The sequence below is a fragment of the Pleurodeles waltl genome, chromosome 9 (genome assembly GCF_031143425.1).
Source record: "Pleurodeles waltl isolate 20211129_DDA chromosome 9, aPleWal1.hap1.20221129, whole genome shotgun sequence".
NCBI classification, from domain to species: domain Eukaryota; kingdom Metazoa; phylum Chordata; class Amphibia; order Caudata; family Salamandridae; genus Pleurodeles; species Pleurodeles waltl.
In genome coordinates this window covers 404,508,523-404,531,799 of record NC_090448.1, presented here as the reverse complement: position 1 = coordinate 404,531,799, position 23,277 = coordinate 404,508,523, and the positions used below count along the sequence as shown (strand labels likewise).

Here is a 23,277-nt window from a genome sequence, read left to right as displayed (position 1 = left end):
CTTACAACCCTGCGCCTACCAGACAGTTTTTAGGTGTCTGTAGGCTGAAGCCTGTTGTGGGCCATATCAAAATAACAGTGGGCTTAAAGCCTGCCCATTGCTTTGTTTGTTGGCTTTATTGTCACTATCATTTGCTTGCTTCTTATTTGATGGCTTGCCTCCTTTTATTATATTTGTCCCTGCCCTGGAGCATAACATCTTTATCAAGCTTTTGATTGGCTGATTTGTAACCTTAAACTGCTCGAATGTAGGAAACTACTTTTTTATTTTGTATTAAGCACGCTAAGACGCTGCATATGTTTTCTTAATATCTCTCATGTGCTACTCACTCCCTCTAATACCCTCCTAATGCTTCCCCTTAACCCTGCCCCCCAATATTCTCCTCTATTGCTCTCTTATCTCTCACAATAAAGTAAATACTTTCATTTTAATTTTTTTGAGAGCCCGGCAACTGCTGTTTGCTGCCGGGTCACTCTGTAGTCCACAGCACCTTTTTCCACTTGCCTGTTGCTACTTCCACCACCCACTGTTTGAGACCCCACGCCCCCACCATTGCTCCTCACCATTTAGATACACTGCATATTTTATTAGCTTTTTGTTTTTTGGGGGAGGACCCGGCAGCTACCATTTCCTGCTGAGCCACTCCGTGTTGTAAAAAGCACTTCTGAGGAAGAAGAGTGATTTGTTTTTATTTAATCAATCTAAGTAGCATCCACCACTTTGGATCAGTAAATTAAAACAAATGTCATCCGTGTATTTCTCTTGCACATGCAGGAGCGCGCTTACGTCACTATGATCATGCATAGCTGCACCAACAGCATAACACGGCCTACTGGCACAGGGCACGTCATTGTGCTTTTTTTATTTATTTATTTTAGCATAGCATCGGCAAAAAGCATTAGCAAAGCCAATAGATCAACAAGGAGAGGCTTTGCCAGTGCTGGTTTTGTAATGGTCTTCTTAGATCACTATGTTACCTTTAAGGTGCTCCACTGCCTCGTGGCTGGGACCGTGGTATAGAAATACTTTAAACAAACAAATAAAGAAAAAATTGAAAAATTAACTACAACGACGAGGACAAATAATTTTGCAATATTGTTTGGTCACTATTAACAAAAACCTGGACTTAACTATGTACTCATTAAAAATATAATGTGTATATGATATGGTGCCCAGACTATTGCACAGCCTTCAAGCTCATCTTTTTGATACAATTAAGGGATTTCAGCGACCAGAGAAACTAGCCTGAAGGTAGACTACAAATTGTTTGAACATTTCCAAAAACATCGCTTTAGCAGTAGCAAAAACTCAATATCAAGTGTGCAGCTACAGGGAGTATTCCTAAATCAACCTCCTTATCTGGCAACCATATTTACGATTTCAGGTGGCCAAAGCGTGTCGACAGCAAAAACTCTTTATGTTAAAAAAACATCCACAGTTGAGACTACACAATCATAATTGCACCACTCTGAAGCAAAGTCCATCTGGAACGCCCTCCCGAAAGACCTAAGAACCAAACCTATGTTACTGTTGTTCCACAGAAGTATCTAAACTTATCACTTTCATATTTATCTGAATAACCGAATCCCTACTGAACCCGGATTCCAATAAACACTATGATGACAACTGTATGATGACAAGTGTTTAATGTTTGTTATATACATCAGTTCCTCATTATAGTGTGAAACAAACTAATACCTTATAGTGCAAAAGCTCTATGTTAATCCATTGCATAACATTTATAAAATTAAATGTAATAAGATAGTTTGAATCTAGTCTGACAACTTAAAATTTGCGGTAAATTTCACACAGCAGCACAATGGCCTCCGCTCAGCTTACACTTCCTGGCTCAAGATGAACAATGGGCTCTCATCATCATAATTCATCTCAAGCTAAACGGATACCAATTATGAAAAGTTATAGTCAGAGAATTTGCAAGAAGTTTAAGAATCTTTCCAGTCTGAAAAATACTTATAGATCAATTTAGATGGAACAAATTCCCAGACAGTAGCATCATAAACAAAAAAGGGATTAGTTCTCACCTCAAAATCTATCACCAGTGCAGGCAATGGTGTTTCGCCATATCATGCTTTGACCTCCAGCAGCATAAATAGCTGATTAGATCTTAGATGGAATAGATTGCCATATTTGTCGTAAGTTAGAGTTGGCTCAAAAATGACAAGCAGTAAATCATTTCAAGACCTCAATTTAGCCTACCTATCAGCACACACCCAATGGGCATCCAAAGTACACCTTAGAATTTGTGTAATTAATAATTTATTATAAACTATTCAAACAAAGTTACTGATGAATGTTTAAGCCTAAAGGGAATTTGTTGGAATAAAGCTGTGTCGTCACTGCAGTTGAAAATTGTTAACATCAATTCCCCAAGCTTCAGTGGCAGTGAGTGTATTGCAGTGAACAGGCTTCAAAAGGTGACAAAGGAAAGAAGGGTGTGCCTTGCTAATGTATGCCAAGCCCATGTTCATGTACTGTGGATGTGTGATTTACAGTTTTCCTATAGAATAACCTCTAACAGTGTGTGCCATGAGCCTGCGTTCTTACAATAGCCCAAAAAAGAGGTATTCTGAAAAAGGGGAAGCGAAGATATGACCTTCCCACTACCTCAACACCCCACCCCGCCTTGGAGTCTGTGATATATATGAGCAAGTAAGATAGGGAGGGAGAGGACATGGTAGAGAGAGAGACAGAGAGACTCTGACTTAGTAAATTAGTATTTTATGTTTGTAATTGGAATCTTCTTTTTATGATTTACCTTTAGACCGTTTACATGATGCTGTTGGTCTCTGAATCCATGTGTGGTGATCATCAACTGCCTATGCTCACATCCAGGCATCACATGCAAGCTGCCCCTTCCCTCCATAACCCAGTGGCCCTCAATTGTTCCTATTTGCAGATTAGTCCTTGTTGACGACGTGCCCTAACGTTTTGTAAGATTATTATTTAACATCGGATAGATATTTTTTCAAGGGACATCCATTTGTGATTTCTGGCTAAAGGTATTGATTTTGTGGATTGTTGGTTCGTGACTATACGTTTTAACGTAATTTGTCAGTTGTATTTGCGGCTGGACTATGTAGGTCTGTGAGTGGGGTTAACAGTCAGATTTCAAATATATTCCTAAAAACAAGGTGGTGCTGTGTTGGGGAAATGTGGGGAAGTAAAACATTCCAAAACAGTTCAAAGGAACACTTGCCCTCAACGTGTTAGTTTGTGGACAGGCTTCTGAAGGCTCAAAAGACATCATTTGATCTCAGCATTCATCTAGGTAAGTATTTCGACACCTTAACCTTAAAGAATCGTGTCCCCTTCCCATGGTAAGCCCTTTACGCAGTGTGCCTTGAAACTGACTCACTGGGTGATAAGGAGCCTGCGTAAGGTTCTCAATGTGGATGAAAAGGTGGTATTAGATGAGTGTGTATTGCTAGAAAGGCTGCGATTTTCTGTAGAGTTTAGAGTGTGAATAGTGAGTTTAAGTAGTCGGATGTGAAGGAATTAAGGCAACTATGACATTTAACCTTGTATGGTATATATGCTAAGATATGGCATAGTGCGAGGAGATTAATGAAGCATGCCTGGACTACTTTCTTGATGTGAGTGTCTAATGAGAGTATGAAGACCATAAACTGTGGGTTTTTGGCTAGGACAGGAAAATGGGCCCATGCTGGCCGGACCGCCAGTTAGATTGCATTACATGACTATAATTGTCTCATCTGGGTTATTTTCAGGTGACCCATGATTATCAAGATATTGATTTCATGCAGACATTCCAGTTGTGACTGCCGGCAGGGAGGTATACATCTACTAAGATGACTTGTGTTGCATTAGCATTGTTGTGGGATTTCAGACTGAAGGGCAGGATCAGGGGGATAAGATATGTTAACTATGCAGTGAGTCGTTGTGAAGGCATGTTAATCCTTGGGGGTACTCTGCATGTTACTCAATAGGTTTCTAATGAGTAATGTGATATGTTTACCACTCGAGGAATGATGTGCAAATATTTGGAAGGCTAAGCTTTCAAGTGCGGAAAAAACATTGTAGCTTATCTGTTAAAGGCTGACAACTTGAAGGGGATGTTTAATCTAGGGTTATTTTGGTTAGTTGTGGCTTTTAAGTCTCTCCACACTGCTATTAGTGGCAATTCAGTTTCCCTAATCAGATGAAAACCCAGTAGTGTGTTTCAAAAGTGTGATAAAGTGGCAGAGGAGTTTTTCTGGATATATTAGAGATGATGTGTTTTCTGCATGGTCAAATGGGTCAAAGGAGGCTCATTAGGGAAGGAATCTAAATATTATGACTTTGAATCCTTCTGGACCAAGTCCAACTCTAGGAGGAAGCTCACCAGAGAACAGAAGATACCCAGCAGAACGGGTGTGGTTGTGCTATGTGTATTTGTAAATCGCACTATCACCCAATAGGGTATCCTGGTGCTGTATGCAGGTGCAAGGCTGTCTTGGCCTACAGGGGGTAGGTGGAAGTCTATTTTGAGAGCCATATGTTCAATAGCAGGTCATTCCTGGTTTTAGAAGCAGTGTACCAGAAGTCCTGAATGCCGGCTCTCATTCTGTGTAAGAAGGGAATGTAAGCGGAGAGAAGGTGCTTGCTTTGTTTGTGGAATGAGACCTGGTGGCTTTGGTCGGCTGGGTCCATGTTGCGCAGAGCTTTGAACGTGTGTAAGAAGTTTGAAATGTGCCCGTTTCTGTATTGGAAGCCAGTGGAGCTCCCTGAGGTGTGGGCTGATGTGCATGTGGCGTGGAAGGGTGAGTGTGACCCTGGCTGCTGAATTCTGAATGGTTTGAAGTCACCTGTTGAGTTGCTAGTTGATAGAGACATAAAGGGTGTTCCCCTAGTTCGTTTTGTTTGTGACAAGGTCCTGTGTAATGGTTTTACATGTTCTGGTTGGGAGCCATTTAAAGATTTTCCTCAGCATCTTTGTGGTACAGACGCAGGAGGCTGTGACAGCGCTCCCTTGGGTGATCATGTTGAGTTGCTGTTGATGATAATCCTGAGGTTCTAGGTGTGGATGGCAGGAGTGGGGATAGAACCGAGTTTAGCTGGCCACAATGTGGAGTGCCACAGCAATGAGTTCTTCACGAAAATCATGACCTCTGCCTTTTTGGTGGACAGTCTCACAGGTGACAGTTGGTCTTCATCCAGTTGGTGACCTCAGTCATGCAGGTGGCAAACTTAGTTTGGGTGTTGTGACTTTTGTCCGAGGTGGAGAAGATCAACTGTGTCTTGTCGGTATAGGATAGGCCATCAATCTCATGGGTGCAGATTATGCTTGTAAATAGAATCATGTATGTGCTGAAGGGGGTTTGGCTGAGAGATGATCCTTTCTGTACTACACAGATGAGGCTGAAGGGATTGGAGCAGTGGGGTCCAGGCTGACTGACCAGTTATATAATGTGAGATACTGTCTTGAATGCCGCAGAGAGGTCCAGGAGGGTAGAGAATGTTCTTGAAAACATCAGGCAGACAGGGGTACAGAAGAGACACTGTCTTTCTGCTTTTGCTTGTGGATGAGTGGTAAGCTGAGCTGAGTCAAGGTGGGTGTACTTTCGTTGTCAGGTCTGGCTGAGCTGGTTAGATAACCATCATGATATACGTTAAAGATGTAAGTAAAGAGAGGCTTATGCCCCTTGCTGTATGCTGTAGTCAGCAAAAGAGAAATGTGATTGACAACAGCAGACCAATGGATAAGCAGGGGTGGCAGTAATCACCTATAATTAGGAAAGACCTCGAAATGTGGGATGAATTGGGTTTCCTTCCATAGATAATACAAAACATGTCATGACATTTACATCCAGAACTCTCATTTGCAATGTCTCAGGACATCTGCATGGAAAACCCAACAGAAACATTACAGGACCATTGAACCCTCCTATCACATTACTTATCCTGTTTTAATTTGTTGACATGGCACATGGATATTTTGATAAATTTATGTCTGGTGCTGGCAACTCCTAGCATTCTTTTCTTCACCTGAAGCTGTCATAACAAATTTAGTCCCGGTTTATCTCACTATTATAATTTTACTAAGCTCAACAATTGTTTATTATATTAGATTCCTACTTGATACCGACCTTTGGTGTACTGATCCCGATTGCTCACTGGCAGACTGTAGGTGGCAACACAGCTGCACCGATTTCATAGTTGTTTAATTAGAAAGAAACAAGAACAGTTACCATTTAGTTCACTGGAAATATGCTTTCTAGGAAACTGTTTTCTTTCATGTCACAAAGACATTTATAACTGTGCACAAGTGCTACTGAGGTGCAGAGCTGAAAGCTCAGATGTCCATCTACCAGGTACTTCTTATTCACGGAGTTCCGAAGGAAGGATCCTTTCCCAGATAACCGAGAACAACACACTGACCACTTAAGAAGATAACCACAACCTTGTGTTGCACAATACGACATTTAAACTTCTGTTCTTCTATACCACATGAGACGATGGTCAAGCTGCCATCTTCAGGAGCTGGTACTGGTTACAACTCTAAGTCAATCACGTGCTGATGATTCTAATTGACTTGACTGATCAAGCAATACACATGGACCAACAACCTAACAAAGGATTCAGACAGATTAGAAAACAAGAATAAGCATTGGCAAAGCCAACAGGTCTCACTTATACAGGATCTATTGGCTTTGCCAATGTGTTTAACCATGTTGTACACCAGTGTAGCAACTGTTCAGCATGGCTAAAAGTTAGTGGCATAGAGGAGAGTGGCATGGAGTGTGATAGAGTGGAACTGCAAAAAGTGGAGCAGAGTAGAGTCGCAGACAGCGTAGTGTATTGGAGTGGCACTGTGTGTAGATGTGTAGAGTGGCATACACTGGAATGGCACTGAGCACAGTGGTCTGGTGTAGAGGGCATTGGCGTAGAGTGTTGCAGAGTAGAGTGGCATAGAGTGCAGCTGCACTGAATTCAGTGGCATACAGTGCAGGGTCATAGAGTGCAGCATCAGAATGGAATGGCGCAGAGTGGAGAGGCACAGAGCAAAGTGTTGCAGAGGCAAGTGGCACAGATGAGAGTGGTGCAGATGAGAGTACAGTGGCGTGGTCTAGAGTGCAGGGGCGCAGAGTAGAATGGTGCAGGGTGGAGTAGCGTATAGTTGAGCAATGCAGAGCGCAGTGAAGCAGAGTAGATTTGAGTGGCATAGAGTGCAGAGTAAAGTCGAATGGTATAGAGTGCAGTGGCGCAGACTGGTGTGGAGCAGAGTAGCACTGAGTGGTGCAGAGTAGAGTTTAGTGCCATAAGTGCAGTGGCACAGAGTGCAGTGGTGTAGAGTGGAGTGGCGTAGAGTTTAGTGGCATAAAGTGCAGTATTGTAGAGTAGAGTGACGTAGAGTTGAGTGGCAGAAAGTGCAGTGTTGTAGAGAAGAGTGGAGTAGAGTGGTACAGAGAGCAGTGGCGTAGAGTACAGTGATACGCAGTAGAGTGCAGTGGCGTAGAGTGAAATGACCGTGCAGTTGTGGAGAGTGCACTGGTGTAGAGTGCAGTGGCATAGAGTGGAGTAGTACAGAGCATAGTAGAGTGCAATGGCGTAGAGTAGAATATTTCAGAGTAGAGTGAAGTGGCGTAGAGTCAAGTGGTGCAGGAGAGTGCATTTTGTAGAATGGCATAGGGTGTAATTAGGTAGAGTAAATTGGTGTAGAGTACAGTAGCATAGAGTGCAGTGGTGCAGAGTAGATTAGAGTGGCATACAGAGGATTGACAAAGTGCAGGGGCATAAAGTTGAGTGTTACAGAGTAAAGTACATTGGCGTAGAGTGGACTGGCGTACAGTGCAGTGGCATACAGTGTAGTTCTGCAGAGTGTCATAGAATACAGCGCATAGAGTGGAGTTGTGCAGGGTAGATTGGTGTGGCCTAGACTGAAGTGCTGTAGAGTGCAATGGCAAAACGGGCAGCGGTGTACAGTGGTGAAGAGTGGATTGGCATGGAGTAGAGTGGTACAGAGTAGAGCGGCATAGCCTGAAGTGGCGTACAGTGCAGTGGCATACAGTGAATTGGTGCAGAATGCAGTGGCATGGAGTGGTGCGAGGTAGAGTGCAGTAGTGTAGATTGGTGCAGAGTGCAGTGGAGTGGCGTAGAGTATTCATGGCGTGCTAGCACACTGCCATTACAAACAACACAATTTTATTTGAAATAACCATTACATTTGCACAGGAATACAGTTTAACTAATAAAACCATACAGTGCACAGACGAAAATGTGTAGAAATTGCATCACCTAGTTTAATGATTCTTTTTGATCATAAAAAACAAGTAAAGTAAACAAGCACACTCAGAAGACAGAGCCTGGCATTTGACCTCAGTCTCTGAGTGCACAGCAAATGTGATGAGATAAGAACAAGATTTACAAGCCTGTTTACAGAAAGGGAGCACTCGGAAGCACTCTGTGAATAAGGCTTTGGCGAGGAAAGGACCACAGTCATGTTGGCCAGCCCAAAACAAATAAAGCCAGCAAATGGAAAGCAAGAAAAAAGGTTGGGATCTAAAAAATGACGAGCGCAATATCTAGTTGATATGCCACTCAATGCATTTGATTGAAAATCGAGATTGTAATAATAACATGTCATGAAGGCCCTTGTTCTGTTAGAAAACTTTAATAATTCTTTCATATATCTCTTTGTTAGTATTGTGAAGAATTTTATAATCTCCTAGGATGCATCATGAGGAACACTGAAGATAACAAGCATTTGCAATGCAATAGGTCTAACATTTGCTTGAGTTAGAGCTATTGGTGTTGTAAATGCATAACTGGACTTTTCTTGCCATATAAATTGGTCAAACCTGCTGCATAATTTGGTCCTCTCTACCACAAAATTCTAGTGGCCCTGCATATACCAAAAGCACTTCCAATTACATTCTTCCTCAAACTGTGGCAAAAAATGAAAATGTTGCCATTATTTATTTTATTGTTTTGTATTATTATCTTGCCCCTCTCCCCAATCTAGTGTGGTGACCCAGAGATGACCTAGACAGAAAGAGCACGTTGTGCTGTGAGTTATGGGCAAAAATGTTTTGTAAAATTAATGGCCCGCAAAGCATTATGGAGTGAGTTTCTGAGTGCAGCGAATATTGTAGTGTCTTGACTGTAATGCTCAATACATCCACTAGAGGACACCTTAATAAAAATAGCATTTGTATGTAACCATGTAGTCAACCCCTAGAGGGTACAACAGCATGAAAACAGAACAGCAGAAAGTAATGCAGTGTAACCATATACGTAGCCCATAGAAGACACAGGGGGTCATTCTGACCCTGGCGGTCCGAGACCGCCAGGGCTATAATGACTGAAAGCACCTGCCACAGGCTGGCGGTGCTTTCTTCCCTATTCTGACCGCGGTGGTAAAGCCGCGGTCGCACCGCCGGGGCCGGCAGTTTTCCGCCGTTTCTGCCCCGGCGGTGATAATCCGCCAGGGCAGTGCAGCAAGCAGCGCTGACCTGGGGATTATGACCCCCTTACCGCCAGCCTGTTTCTGGCGGTTTTCACCGCCAGGAAGAGGCTGGCGGTAAGGGGTGTCCTGGGGCCCCTGGGGGCCCCTGCACTGCCCATGCCATTGGCATGGGCAGTGCAGGGGCCCCCTAACAGGGCCCCGGACAGCTTTTTACTGTCTGCATGGCAGACAGTGAAAAGCGCGACGGGTGCAACTGCACCCGTCGCACGGCCGCAACACCGCCGGCTCCATTCGGAGCCGGCTCCTGTGTTGCGGCCTCATTCCCGCTGGGCCGGCGGGCGCAAACTTGGTTTGCGCCCGCCGGTCCAGCAGGAAAGTCGGAATGGGGGCCGCGTGAGTGCGGCTGCATAGGCGGCCGCATGGCGGTTTCCGCCTGGCGGGCGGCAGTAGCCGCCCGCCAAGGTCGGAATGACCCCCATAGTGTCGTACACATTTTGAGGCCTAGCAGGCCTACTGCAATACTTTTGCAACGAAGACCCATAAAATACAAACTACTCCAAGCTATAAAACAAAAGTTCCACCCATGAGAGCTTAAAAAGACAATAAATGGTGGGGAAGTTACTATTTTGGGGTCCCTCCCAACTTACTTTGGTGACCCAGAGATGATCTGGACAGAAAGAGTGTGTCGTGATGACTTCTTTGATGGTGGTTCTACTGTCCTAGGACCACCACAGGCTGAGTTATGGGCAAAAATGTTTTGAAAAAGAAATGCCTGCAAAGCATTATGGGGCGAGTTTCCCCAAGTGCAGTGAGTATTTGTATTATTGGCTCTCCCGCTGTGCCGAGAGGGCCACGTTGAGGATTTCTGTGTTTTTTATTGCTGTAACTGCTCCAGTTTGTATATTAGCACAATTATTATTGTGGTAGTCATTTAAAGCGCCCCTTAGATTTAGCGCTATATGAAACTTCACTGTAATGTAAAACGGTTCTCCAATTGAGTCTGCGCTCAATTAACTTTTTTAAAAAAAAGATCAAATAAATATGAAATAAAGAAGAAAAAACGACATGCTCAAAGCAAGGGAGAGGAAGAAACAACATACAGCCAGACATTGCGAAGCGGCGCGGCAGAAGAAAAAATAGAGCGCCACACTAAGGTATCTCGCTGATCGTGCAATAATCCATGTAACAGGGTCAGTCTCCAAGGTGGTAACAAAGCAACCTCAAGGCGAGACAGACGTAAAGCATTTCCCTACGACATCAAGGGAATTTTGAAAGGCAGGCCCAGGAAGAAATGAAAGTGATGGGCATGAGATGGGTGTGGTTAAAGCCTGCAGAATAGATTACAAGAGGTCGAAAAGAGCAGCCCTTTCACGCTGCTATGCTCGACCTAAAAACTACAAAAATTATTGAATATGAGGGGTGCATCGTTAAGGTCTTCACATGTAGAACCGTTATTATAGGCAATCAATTGCTTCCACCATTATCAAAATACCATTACCGCATCAGTTACTTCTCTTGATTACCTTCCCAGGATCTTGGGGACAAAACGGAGGTCAACACATTGAATCAGTGGTTCCCAACCTTTTGACTTCTGTGGACCCCCATTTTATCAATACTGGAGCCCGGGGACCCCCACTGGATCATTATTGGAACACGGGGACCCCCAAGGAGTCATTACTGATAGCTGGGACCTAATATTGTTAATTTTTTTAAGCAGCCGCGGACCCCCTGAGGAGGCTTCGCGGACCCCCAGGGGTCCCCGGCCCACAGGTTGGGAACCACTGCACTGAATGATTCCAAATTCTGGAACTTTGTATCTTGTGACTACACTAGATGGCAGACACAAAAAACTACACACAAAAATTAGTGAACATGAGGAATGCATTGTTACCGACTTAAATGAAGAACCCTCAATATGGGCAATCAATTTCTACCACCAAAATCATGATAACATTACGGCATCAGCTGCTTCTCCTGACCACCTTCACACGATCTTGCGGATAAAACAAAGGTCTACGCATTTAATGATTCCAAATTCTGGAACTCAGCAGCTTGTGACTAGACATTCCAATGCTCCAATTGTCTGTGTGCTCCTGTTGCTATGGCTGAGTGAGAACCACTATTCACGGTTCTCCTCCTCCATCAAATAACTCCTGAGCCTCAATGTTCATTGCTGTTATCGACTTCCCATCAATGTGTCCTTAAATCCTGCATCCCTGGCCTAATCAACACCAGTTACCACCTGATACAGTTAATTGTACGAGATCAACTGTGTTATAGTGATACTGTTTCTTTAAGAATTTGAGCTGTATGTTCCATTTGTTTTTCTACTACTGCTTTTTTTAATTAAACTGACTGGGTCGGGTGTATTGTTTACATAATTGTGCCACTCCAACATATTCAGACCAGGAACTTTGCCCTCGGTTTTATTTATTTTTTAAATGGCAGAGTTTCATTTTAAGAGATATTGTTCCACCATTGTGCAGGATTATCTCAGCTTAACCGAAAAGAAATGTTGCCCTAATCCTTCTGGAACAAGGATCGATCCTCCCAAATATTGAGCCTGACTCACTCAAGTCTCTGCTGAGAGTGACCCTTAAACAATATGTGTTACAACAAACACAACCAGATTTCCGCAAGAGCTTCTGAAACTAAAGCCTCTGTGCCTTAAATAAAAAGTGAAAGCACATGACACCTACTTCCTTTGATGTGCTTTTCTGAGCAGGTCCACTAGCTAAAGGAGGCATGTTACAAAACATGAGTGGCTTGACTCACATGGCACTGACAGACAAAAGATCTGCTTGTATTAAAAATGTTACTTTGGTTTGCCTCTGTACTACTCTTAGTATTAGGACGAAAACACTGACTATACTCTGGGTTTTGTTCAAGTAAAGGGGGCATACTTGTGCTAAGCATGCTGGTTCTTGCCTTGGAACTCTTCTAGACCCTTGAAAGTGTATCCGCCTTATGTCCTTGGCTGACTAGTCTCACAGCAGCAACCCAACAAAGAAAAGGAATCTCAAGAATGGTGGGCAGCCCTGCCACACAGGGTTAAGAGCTCTGATACCCAGTCTACTCCACACCAAAAACCATAATTATAATTCTGGAGAGACTTCTCTCATTGAGGCTCATACTATATGGTCTCTGTACCATCCTATCCATCATAAGAGGGCTCAGGCACCAACACTGACACCTTGATCAAATCAGTATAAAGACTTACATCTGTTGAAAATATTGGCGCTATCCCGATGCAACCTGACAAATAGATTTAATTTTATGAGGGGTCTGAGGGATCCACCATCATGCCACTGCCAACACTGAATGGTGCTGGGGCATACACTGCCAATGTAGCCTGGGAGCCAAGCTTCAGATCAAGAAGTCACAACTAGTTTTATAAGAGCAAACATTTTCCAGGAAGTCCCTGCGTCAGGAAAATGTCTGTGTATCCCCGCATTTATGCACATGCGCCTGGTCATCTCCTACTTGCTCAAGCTTTCGTAGATCCTGAGCTCCGCAGCCACACCAACAAACACACACCACACGAGTTCACAGGGATGCACACAAAGATCCCTCGAAAACGAAAGCAAGTAGCCCTCAATGTTCCACATCCCAGCTCTTTTTCAAATAAATTATAAGGGGTTGCGGTAGGGAGCTTTATAGCATGTCTCATGCCTGAAAATGTGGAACAGAATATTTTGTGAAAGGATTCTCGTCAAAAGGAGCTGTTCGCTGTGTTCAATATTTCCCGCTTAAACATGGGGTGATCCGCAGTTCACAATTTCGAATCCAAGAAAGGCCCACTCAGAATTCCATCTTTCGGAGGTCATTGAACTCTGCGCCATTAAAGTGAATAATAGCATTACTAGTTGTTTACAGAGCTTGGTATGGGTATAAGTGCAGTATGAAACGCTGCTTAAAAACAAATAGTTCATATAAACAATCTCTTCTTGCCTCCGACCACTCCAAACGTCCAAGATACAGCAACTTTGTCCAGACGCCATTGACTTTACGTTTATTTTTAAAACAAATACCCCACAAGTAGTTACCCACATGGACGCCCCCGACACCACCACCGCCCCTGCGAATACCCGATCCGGTTTCCGTGTGAAAAAAAGGACACCGCTGGATGTTTAGGACTCACAGTTTGCCGTTTCCTTTTACAAACTGATGTGCACAGTTGTTCTACCCCCGGAGTCCGCCCTGCCTCCGATAAACACGTCCGGCAGCAGCTGAGATCCCACGGCCGATGCCAGGCGGCCCTCAAGGGGCGCTGCCAAGGGACACCCGCGGCCCAGTGTAACAAGCCCGGGGTTGGCTGCGCACCAATGACACGTGCTCTGTTTGTGTTACTTCTGCGATGGAATAAACCGGCCTGACACTGTCTCAGCTCCGTCCCAAGGCTGCGCACGGAAGAATGCGGGCGAGCAGCATTCCCGCACGCAGCGCACTCCCACCCCCCGCACCCAGCGCCTAGAAGGAGGATTCAGAGGGATAAATAACCCTGGCTGACCAGACCACGACCCAGGGTGGCCACGGGGCTGCTCTTTCCAGCCTCCATCTGTACCACAGGCCCTCGGTGTCCGTGACAAACGCACCTCTACCCACAGGGTGCCGGGATAGCGAGAAACCGGCAGTCACAAACTAATCAGAGGGTCCGATGCCAGTATAACAGCTGTCAGGCTGGCATTCGGTGCCAACCGTCCTGACTCAGATGAGTTTCTGAACGTGGCACTTACCTCCTGTCTTCCTGTGGAGGGCAGTATTGTCAGTTCCGAAGTGGGGACAAAACAAGCTCAATATCCCTGCAAAAGAGGCCCAAAAGAAGCGCAGGCTGTGACAAAATCTCCCTAAGAAGTCCAACCCCACCCAACAACAAAAATAGGCTACAGGAAAAAAAAGAGAACGAGCGATCTTGTTACTTACTTCCAGTGCTTCCAAACAATGTTACCTACGATTCTGAAGGCTTTTTCTAGAAAACTGAATACTTCCGTGCGTTTCTGCAAGAATGTGCCTTTAGAGGACCGAATCTGCTTACTAGTAGCCTGTACTTGGAGTTTTAATAGAGGCAGTTGAGTGGGCTCGAATGAATCCACCAAATGACACTGAACCACAAAGTCGTACACAATGTAGTATGTAGAGGAGCTTCGTTATGTATTTTTTGTTATGGGCATTTTTAAAGCGCTGTTAGTCATTGTTGTGGCACCGCAGTGTATTTTCATCTGAACATCTCGCTGTTACATTAGACTGGACGAACCATCGTATGAGCCTATTTTGATTTGTTGGTGTTAAATTGTGTGTGATTAGAAGAGAGTTTGCTCAGTGCTTGTTTTCAGGTGTTTTAAGTGAATAATTTGTGGTAATAAAACGAGTTTTATCTATAAAGCTTTGCAGTGTGTCGTGACTGGTGCAGCTGACTTTTGACTGCAACTTTTGACGTCACAATGTTGATCTACACTTGACCATGTTGACATTATATTATGTGAATTGATAATAAGCTAATGGTAAAGTAGTACACTTAAAAGTCTACTTTGAGGTGCATTCACTGTAGAGTAGGATGTGTGTGGTATAACTATATAGAATGAAAAATAATCATTGATTTTGATTTCATATGTTCCCTTATGATGTTAGAGAATAGTTATCATTGAAATAATGATTTTCATCACCAATGTGCATTAAATGTTATAAGTTAATGTTGAAAGTTGCAGTTCCCCACCATATCTATTGATCTGTAGTTATTTCATATTTGCAATTTACTATGATATGAAGTCAGAAAAGATTTATTCGTGGCAATTTTATAAATTTAACACTCACTTGTGTTTGCCTAACATGAATAAAGTGTGCCATTTGAATTTTTTATTTTAGTTTAGTCGTGTTAAGGCCTGATAGGCCTGAGCTTCATAGAATGTGGGAAAGTTGTTTTCTTTTTGCTAAAATGTAATTTCTTTCCAGATGGAGTTCACATGAAATGTTAGTTTGGAACTATATGTACTATTGTGTTAGTCATAGAGAGCCTGGGAAATGAACTTTGAAGCCGGTACATGGAGAAGCAAAGAATATGAAGCCTAGTTCTATTCAGTATGTTGCAAAGTTGTGTGGGACACCGAGGACAGATACCTTTCCAGGACGGTCTTGGGAACGTCTACCTATGCTTGTCATATGATGTGAACGGATTGGACAAAGAAATCTTACGATCTGTATGGCATTACCAATAGACAAATCATCATTAACTTTGGACCTTAATTTATTGTTTTCAGTTACTTTTAGGGGCAGAGATCCCTTGGACATTGAGAGGTACAGACCTCTTTACCCCTGTCCTGCACGTTCCTAAATGCTTGTTGAGAGGACTTAGATTTTCTCTGACCCCTTTTTACCATTTTACCTACCCTTTTCACTTATTTTTTTCCAACCTTGGTTAGTTTAATTTTGCCCCAGATGTAATTTTTCCAACTTCTTTTTGTCCTTTATTTCTTTTTTTTTTACTTTTTGTCCCCATGTCTTATAGCCCAGCACGTCTATTAGTGACTCACTGTCTTTGAGGGATCCCCATTTTTGTTAGCTATTTAGATGATTTCAGTTTGCACTAATGCTTAGACGGATTGGACAACACATATTTGCTGAGCACCAAGTGCTCAGCAAGTAAGTGTAAAGCCCTTTAACTTTATTTCCAATTTGGGTTTTCATTGTGTGGCCACATTGGTCATATTGTAAATTAAAAGTTGATTAATTGTGATGTTAACCTCTCTTACTCCCTGCTAGGGTGAAAAGATTGTCAACCTCGTTTAGGGCATACCTAAAATGCTCCATCACGTGCAATTCAGAACTCCACCAGCTGATCTTTCGAGTTGTGTCCTTGCAACTTTAAACAAGCATTGGCAAAGCAAGAGCTGTTGGCTTTACCAATGTGTTTAAACCATGTTGTACACCGGCATGGCTACTGATCAGCATGGCTAAAAGTTAGTGGCATAGAGGAGAGTGGCATGTGTGTCGTACAGTGGAATGACAAAGAGTGGAGTAGAGTGTTGTAGAATGGAGTGGCTTAGAGTGTTGTGTTCTGGAGTGCCATAGTGTGGAGTTGAGTAGAGTGGCATAGAGTAGTGCGGGCTGGTGTAGATTGCATTGATGTAGAGTGTTGCATAGTATAGTGGGGTAGAGTGCAGTGGCATTGAATTCAGCAGCGTACAATGCAGCATCGTAGAATGCAGTGGCCTAGATTAGAGTGGAGCATAGAAGCATGCAGTGGAGCAGAGTGGAGTAGTGCACAGTGGAGTGGCACAGAGTAGAATAGCATAGATTGCAGCAGCATAGAGTGCAGTGGCATAGAGTTGAGTGGCATAGAGTGCAATTGCTTAGAGTGGTGCAGGGTAGAGTGCCACAGAGTGGTGCAGAGTAGAATATATTGCCACAGAGTGCAGTGTCGTAGAATGGATTTGCGTAGAGTGGAGAGTGCAGAGTAGAGTGGCATAGAGTTCTGTGGCTGAGAGTGCAGTGTTGCACGGTAGAGTGCCAGATTGCAATGGTGTAGAGTGGTGTTGACAGCAGTAGAGTACAGTGATGCAGAGTAAAGTGCAGTGGCTTACAGTGCAATGACATAGCGTGCAGTTGTGTAGACTGCATTGGCATAGAGTGCAGTGGTTAAGAGAATAGTGGCAGAGTCCAGTGGCATAGAATGGAGTGGCGCAGAGTGGAATAGAGTGGGATAAAGTGTAGTGGTGTAGAGTACATTGTTTCAGAGTAGAGTGAAGTGGTGGAGAGTGGAGTGGTGCAGGGTAGAGTGCAGTTGTGTAGAGTGGCATAGAGTGTAACGATGCAGAGTAAAGTGGTGTAGAGCGCAGTGGTTCAGAGTAGGCTAGAGTGGCTTACAGTAGGTTGGCGTAAAGTGCAGGGACATAGAGTTGAGTGTTTCAGAGTAAAGTGCATTGGCATAGAGTGTATCGGCATTGAGTGTAGTGTTGCAGAGAAGTGTAGAGTACAGTGATGTAGAGTGAAGTTGTGCAAAGTAGATTGCTGTGGCTTAGACTGGAGTGTAGTAGAGTCCAGTAGTGTGGAATAGAGTGGAGAAGAGTGCATTGGCATAGAGTAGAGTGGTACAGTGTAGATTAGAGAGGCGTTGCGTGACGTAGCATACAGTGCAGTGCTGTAGAACGGAGTGGTGCAGAGTGCAGTGGTGTAAAGTGGAGTGGTACAGAGGAAAGTGCAGTAATGTGGAGTGGTGCAGAGTAGAGTACAGTAATGTGGAGTGCTGCGGAGTAGAGTAGAGTGACGTAGGGTGGAGTGTTCATGGTGTGGTAGCACACTGCTATTACAGATAACACATTTTCAATTGAAATGACCATTACATTTACACAGACATACAGTTTTACTAACAAAACTATACAGTGTACAGACAAAAAGGTGTGGAAATTGCATAACCTACTATAATGATTTGTTTTGAATTTATTAAAATATTTGTTTTCAACACACTTCAGAAATAACACAATATGTACTTTATTTGTGTTCCTAATTCTGATATATTCTCAAACACTTAAGCAGTTCATTTAAATGTTGTCTTTGGTAGAAAAAAAACCCTCTTTCCTACCCCCAATATCCAGCAAGATTGTCACATAAATGCTCTCACTTTGAAGTCAGAGAAAGAAAAGTAAACAATCACCCTCGGAAGTTAGCGCCTGACATTTGACCTCTGCCTTTGAATGGAAAGCAAATGTGACAAGATAAGAACACGATTTACAGGCTTATTTACAGAAGGGGAGCACTCGGATGGATACTGTAAATAGGGTTTGGGCAAGGGAAGGTGTGAACTCAAGCTGGACAGCCTAAAACAAATAAAGCCAGCAAATGGAAAGGAAGAAAATATGAGTTTCAAACTACAAAGCCAATGGCAAGCAACAGGCAGAATGCATTCCTAGGTCAGCTTTCTGGTTGTCCCCAAGATGTCTTTAGCAAACCAGAGCGCTGCGCTGTCTGGCAGGCTGTGACCTGAAAAATGTTTGTTCGAGCTGAGGTGTCTCATGAATCCTGGTAGTGCAGTATTTAGTTGCTGCTGCCTCTCCATACAAGCAAACACTTTAGAAGAGGAACATGGAAGATTAAAAACATTAATTGGGGAAATGCATTTCTCCCAGTGACTTATATTGAAGCAGAGGCAATTTCAAGTGGGGGACAACCAAAACACAGCCATGTTTGCTTCAAAAGTCTTGAGTCTTCCATCTGAATCAGGCCTACTGGCATGTATGGCCGTCTGACAACATGCCTAGGATCGTAGAAGTCACGTATTTGTAGGGTAAGCAGTGGGTATATCCCTCTCCTACTTTCTGTGTCTGTGGAACTCATGACAATTGCTATGACGCAGTACAGGAGGGACGTCACTCTGCTGCACAACTGTTTCACTTTATAGCTCTGCACCAGCAAGTCTCCTGAACACCAAACTTTGGACCTTTTGGCCCTGCAGTGGAAAGAGTGTTGGGCTGAGATGGATCCCAGGGACTTCTGTCCTTCTTGACATAGTACACCCGTCCACAACAACAGTGGATTTTCAAAAGATCTGCTGGCAAAGTCGTCAAGTGAAGGTCGAGTTCTGGACCATACTCTCAGTTTTGGAAGGATTGATAGTCACAGGCTGGTACCATACTGGTATCATATCAACGAGTGTGTGATTGTTACCATTCCCTGCAGGATGACCCTTGGTTTACCAAAAAGTATTTAAAGAAGGATTGCTACAGTTTCTTTAACAATCTTGAGCTTCAATAGCATTTTTAGAAAAGGTGACAATAATGTGAAATAATCAGTATGTGCTTGTTACAATGTACACTTGGTATTTTACATTTTTTGCAATCCTTTGATGAGGTTCGAAATAATATCATCATGAAGAACATTGAGGCCATTAAGCAGCTGAATAGCTCAGTAGTTTAGTTTAAGAACCTCCTGCCTAAACCTGTGTGTCAACTGCAAGTCACAGATTTAAATAGGACTGGGCCTCCTCAGCCATTCATTCTCCCTGAGTCAATAAGATAAAGGCTAGTGATGCCCGAGTACAGTTAGCACCTTTCTAAGAGAAAAATACTGGCCATTTATTGTTCTTTTAAAAGTCTGCAAAGGCCGGGACATGATGCTAAATAGGATTTAAAAAAAGTGCATATATTCATTTATAACATGACTTTTATGCCTATATTTATTCTAATTATTAGTCTGGGAGCATTACCACACCTCTAGAACACATTTAAATCTGCTTTATAAATTTGCCATGTGAAGTATGTATATTTGCTGTTTGAAGTATGTACAGATAAGGGTTAAAATACCAGCTTTATGAGAATTTGTTTAGTTTTGGTCCAGCTATGACATTAAAATGCCGAGGTGCCAGTAGAAAACCAGTTAGGTGGCAACCGTAGGCCTGAGTGATAAGAACCTGCCCCAGACCAGAATGACAGTGAATTTAATATTTTTGTCCAGTGCTGTTTGTCCTGCTGTTCAGCTTAATGCCTTCAGAATGGTCACAGTGTTGCCAGCATGATCTCTTTGATCCAATTGCCGGCAGCTTGCATTTGAGACCAGCTCTGTGAAACACCTGTTACACACATAAACACTGGGTGCAGAAAGGAGCAGAGCTTCATCATCTACATTATCTGTATTGGGGATACATGATGATTGTAGATGACATCACACTTTTAAAAGAAACATAATTAATGAAAACAATTGCATTCTATGCAAGCTGCATTAGTCTTTGTTGTTTGCTTCTGGTAGTGCTGCTTTAACAGATTCTTGAGTCACATGTACCCATTAGTTTCTAAACAGCGCCAAGAAACTCATTAAAAATTGCCATTATAAGGCACATGCAATACAAACACCACTGCTGCTATGGGTTTGTGGGGGAGGGTTTTGTCCGCACTCGCCGCTCCTATGTCCAGGCTCATGACACTTTTTCTTTTACCAAGGATGTCTTTCATGTGGGTGAATGAAAGAACATTGTGTGATGGTACCACTTTTCTCCCACTCTACCTCACAAGAGGCCTACTGCCTCTTTTGGGTCTTAGTGTGTCTTAAGTATTCTAGTGGGTACACCTATTTCTGGTCCCAAAGGTGTTCAAATGACTCAATGTAAGCATGAATGTAATGCTCCAGTCCTGGGCTTCTCAGTTTCAAATCAATTCTCTATATACCGAATGGGTGGTCTTTCAATCTCATATGCAGGGGCGCAGCTTCAGGGGGTTGCTTGGAGTGTTACACCCCCTAATAAATGTATTTTCTGATAAACAGCTGGGTACAGGTGTTTCAGTTGGGTATTTTGAGATGTCACTTGGATATCAGCAGGAATATTTACATACACACAGACAAAAAAACACACACACACACACACACTCCCCTTCTCTGTTTTGATAACCCTAAAAAATACTGGTTACTTTTTACAAAATATTATATCTTCTCTCTTAGTACTCCTACAAATCAGCATTCCTCTCCCTTCCCGTAGCCCTTCAGCCCCTTTCATGCACCTTGCTTGTCGTATAATGTATTTAAACATTATATGCCAGCTTGATTGTCTGAAAATCTTAATCTCACACACCCCAATCGTACTTACCAAGTTATGCCTCTGCACATATGCCTTCCAGCAGCAAGAGGGCAGCACTCTTCAGCACCAAGGCATCTGCATAGGTAGGAATGAACACAGGTTGAAGGAATGATCTGTCACCCTGCAGTCAAAAAGCAAGTCTTACGACTACAGAGCTGTCGGAAGCAGCAGGGATCCACATCTTCATCTGTCCCTTCAGTAGCGTTTCAGGCATTAACATATTAGAAAAGGGAAGTGGGTCTGTGACACTGCATAACAATATAAGAAGCTTTATGACACTTTTAAGGCTTATTCTAGTGTCATGGCGATTGCCATTAAGTAATCAGAGAATTATCATTCTGTCCCTCTTCTTTGTTCAAGAGTTTACACTATGAGAATATACCAAGTGGAGAGAAGCAAGTAGCCAAAAGAAGGCACCAAGGAAGTCGTGCACCAAACATGATCTATATGAGAACAACCTTCTCATATGCAATCTTCTCAAGACAACCTTGAGAAGAGAGTTATTGCTTACAAACCAGCAAGGTAGCGGCCACATAAAGCTTAATGAGGCAGGTCCCATGCGACACATTTGGGAATTGCAAACAGTGTGTGTTACACATGGGGTCTGTAGTTGGCAGTGGGTTAGCACCCTGTCCAAGTAGAGACCCTCATTCTAGGCAAGATAAGGGAGATACCTGCTCAGATAACTTCTGCTCACCCCCTTGGTACCCTCACGAGCGGTGTCCACAGGCCACGGTGCGGGCAGGGATGGCTGGTGACGACGCTGGAGTCAATGATGCTGGCGTCGGTGGACTAGTGCTGTGGTGCGAGAAGGGATGGTGCTTAGTGTACCTCACAAGCTGTGTCCACAGGCCATGGTGCAGGCAGCAGCGCTGGTGTCAGCAGGAGCAGCATCGTCGGGGATGCCCAGGCTGCGGTGTAAGCAAATGATGCCGGAGTGTGTGGTCCACAGGTCGTATGAGAGCAGGGGCTCGGTGAAGTCGTCCGATGATGACATCAGTGAGACCAGGGTCGAGGTGCAAAGCATGAAGTGCGGCCCCTTGCGGCGTCAGTAGGTCACGGTGCAGGTCAGCGGCGTCGCTGGTGGCGGTGTGGTGGTTTCTCCTTTTGAACAGCACAAAACGCACAGTTCCCAGTGCTGCAGGTTGAGGAAACTGAAGTCTTTGGTATCCCTGAGACTTCCAACAGGAGGCAAACTCTACTCCAAGCCCTTGGAGAACTTTCTCAAGCAGGACACACAGCAGAGTTCACCCTTTACACTCTTTTCAGGCAGAAGCAGCAACTGCAGGCCAGTCCAGCAAAGCAACACATCAAAGGGACAGTACTCCTCCTCCAGCTCTTCAGCTCTTCTCCTTGGCAGAGGTTCCTCTTGATTCCCAAAAGATTCTACAAGTCTGGGGTTTTGGGCCTATTACGTATACCCCTTTCTGCTTTTGAAGTTGGCAAACGTCAATGCAAAGTCTCACATGTTTGCACGAGCCTTCTTGGGTTGGAGACTGCATTGTGTGAGGGCAGGCACAGCCCTTTCAGGTGTAAGTGACCACTCCTCCCTCCTTTCTAGCTCAGATGGCTCATCAGGATATGCAGGCTACACCCCAACTCCCTTTGTGTCACTGTCTAGAGGAGAGGTGTAAACAGCCCAACTGTCAAACTGACCCAGACAGAGAATCCACAAACAGGCAGAGTCACAGAATGGTTTAAGCAAGAAAAATGCCTACTTTCTAAAAGTGGAATTTTCAAACTCACAATCCAAAAACCAACTTCACTAAAAGATGGATTTTTAAATTGTGAGTTCAGAGATCCTAAACTCCATATTTCTCTTTGCCCTCAAAGGGAATCTGCGCTTTAAAGTTATTTAAAGGCATCCCCCATGTTAACCTATGAGGGAGATAGACCTTACAACAGGGAAAACCCAATTTGGCAGTATTTCACTGTTAGGACATGTAAAACACACCAGTACATGTCCTACCTTTTAAATACACTGCACCTTGCCCCTGGGGCACTTAGGGCCTACCTTAGGGGTGCCTTACATGTAGTAAAAAGTAAAGTTTAGGTCTGGCAAGTGGGTACACTTGCCAAGTCGAATTGGCAGTTCACAACTGCACACACAGACACTGCAGTGGCAGGTCTGATCCATGTTTACAGGGCTACTAATGTGGGTGGCACAATCAGTAGCATTTGATTTACAGACCCTGGGCACCTCTGGTGCACTTTACTAGGGACTTACCAGTAAATCAAATATACCCTTAATCCCTGTAAAACTGACAATTGTGCTCAGAAGTCTCCATGCAAC

The 23,277-nt window shown here is 43.7% G+C and overlaps 1 protein-coding gene across 3 annotated transcripts in view; it reads right to left on the bottom strand.

Moving 5' to 3' along the window:
• Positions 1-14,227, bottom strand: part of LOC138259404 (golgin subfamily A member 4-like) — a 407,876-nt gene extending 393,649 nt beyond the window's left edge. For 2 of the 3 annotated variants that reach the window (XM_069207147.1, XM_069207150.1), the window contains exon 1: positions 13,569-13,849. The gene's annotated coding sequence lies outside the window, so the exon portion shown is untranslated. Of the gene's footprint in view, positions 1-13,568; positions 13,850-14,163 lie in introns of those variants that run through there. The other variant, XM_069207148.1, reaches the window with a different exon arrangement.
• Between the last annotated feature and the right edge of the window lie 9,050 nt (positions 14,228-23,277).